This window comes from Pteropus vampyrus, unplaced genomic scaffold, assembly GCF_000151845.1.
Source record: "Pteropus vampyrus isolate Shadow unplaced genomic scaffold, Pvam_2.0 Scaffold577, whole genome shotgun sequence".
NCBI lineage: Eukaryota > Metazoa > Chordata > Mammalia > Chiroptera > Pteropodidae > Pteropus > Pteropus vampyrus.
This window is the reverse complement of record NW_011889358.1, coordinates 116,820-119,163: the sequence shown is the minus strand read 5'-3', so window position 1 is coordinate 119,163 and position 2,344 is coordinate 116,820. Positions and strand designations below refer to the sequence as shown.

General features: G+C 32.8%; 1 protein-coding gene across 1 annotated transcript in view; it reads left to right on the top strand.

The window, feature by feature from the left end:
• The window catches only part of LOC105308442 (olfactory receptor 6C2-like), a 57,412-nt gene that overhangs the window by 297 nt on the left and 54,771 nt on the right, over window positions 1-2,344 (top strand).

Genomic DNA, 2,344 nt, shown 5'->3' with positions numbered 1-2,344 from the left:
ATGTTTATAATAAGAAAGAGTCTCTAATGAGAGTCTTTATATGATATGAAAATGAAAAACTTAAAGAACTCAAAACCCTCTAGAAGATGCATGGAGAGTAAATATAGGTTGATGATCCTGTTAAACCAATATAGAGGCACGTTTCCCTTAACACAACACAGTTAAAAACAGGAAGGAGCTGCCAGTTGAAACCATAAAAAACTATCGAACGAAGAAGTATCATAAAGTAGATATGAGAATTATTTTCACTTTTGAGAGATAAGAGAAATATTTGTTGGCATACCCTTCTGTAATGTGGTTAGTTAAGCTTATTTTGAATTTTAATATAGAAAATTGTAGTAGACATGTTATGAACCATTGAAGAGTGTTTTGTATGAGTAAGGTCACTGACAGGGCTAGATTTTTGTTATTGTAGTTATCAATAAGTAGTCGCCCCTGCAGTGTAATATCAAGAACATACAGAAACATACTTTCCAAATCCCTGGAATTTATACCCCCCAAAAATATTACATTGCTTAAAATGTGAACATTTTCTAAATTATAAATATTCTTTTATGATTAAAAATTTAAGCAGAAACAATTCCATCCTTCCTAAACATCTGTTAGTTCAACAGAAATGTTCCCTTAATGTCAAAATTATTCACTAGAGAGAGGTGAGAGAGGCACTTTTTATTGTTTGTGAAGTATTGCAGAGAATAGCAAGGTTGAAAAGAGTATTTCGCTAAGGTCATTTACTCCTGTTATGTAGAGTGGGAAATATGAAAGAGGAGACAACAGCATGAATGTCAATTTTTAGTTACTTCATAGTTTATTCTACTTATTGCCTTTTTGGTAGCCCTAGAGGAGTTAGAAGAGAATTAATTCTTAGATAAGCAAAATTTAAAGGACAAGGCAAAGAATAAGGCATAGAAAATTATTAGCACACTATTTCACTTTGTTGACCTTAAAGAAATACACAGCTAGATATTTCTCCAGCAAAATGGATTATTCAGAAGCAAAAAATTGTAATTCGGGACATGTGGCCCAATGGCAATTCATGCTCAGGTCCAGAGGACAAAGGAGACGAAGTTCTTTTAAAGAAGAAAGGGCAAATTCAGAGGTTCGTAGTAAAAAAAAAAAGAGAAAAAAAAAAAAAAAGTCCGTTGGAGGAAACAACTAGGAGTTTGACATGTAGTGGTTTTTGATTGGCTGAGTTGTAACAGTCTTTCATCAGCTGAGTGGAGGAGCCGATCTTCCTTCTTCCTGGTTGGGGATCCCTATTCTTTTTACTGGCCTACAGAAAGCTAGTAATTGCAGCAGCATCTCATTTCACTCAGGTTCAGTCCTTGGGAAAATATCAAAATATCTGCTCCAGGTTTTAATCAGTAACTGAATGAGAAATACAAGTTGCTCCAGGCAAAACTTTTAGCAAAGGACCCTAACCTTGTTTAACTGAATACAGTGAATGGCTCACCATACTTACCACTCTCATTATCTATTTCTCTTCCTTTCAATATTTTACTTTTCCTGTTTGTAACTCTTCCAGGATTTCTGAGAATTTACCCCTACGGTGTAATTCAGAATCACAGGATTGAGAACTAGAATGCCTGTGCTTCATTTTCTACTCTGCTACTCTCATTTTCACATTACCTCCTTGAGTCTCAGTCTCATTACCCAGAAAATAGGAGAGTTGGACTATATCAGCACTAAAATCATGTCCTGATGCTTCAGGGTTTCCACTAAATTTTGATTCACTGTTAGATAAATCATGAGCATGTGTGGATATGGAATAAATCTTCAAGATAAAGTAGATTTTCAAAGAAAAAGCACAGTGCAGAAAAATTCTCTGATATGAAATTTTAGAAAGAGATACACATAAATATGCTTATATCCATTAAGTATTTCTATAAGAATATGGAGAACACTAGTAATGGCGGTTTCCTCTGAGTCGTAGGACTTGGACACTTAGAGAGTGAGATGGAAAATTTACTTTATATTGAATACACCTTTAACGTTTGAATTTTAATCAAGTGTATAAGTTTTCAATAAAACTGTTTTATTTATGCACATATGTACAAACTATGTATATAAATGTGTTTTAGGCTTATTGAACCGATTATTAGCAATGTTTGTGTTAATGATAATATTATGTTTAAAAATTTCACCATTTTGCTGATATATTTTTGTTGTTCTAAAGTTAGCATGTGTCATTTTTGTCATAACACTCAACCAATACTTTAAAAAGTTTTAAGTATAAAATAGTAATTTTTTAAAACATGTATAAAATAAAATATTTATATACTACATTTTTAATACAATGGATACTCCCCAGTGGGTCATATGTTGCTAACCTGCCGTGTTTTTT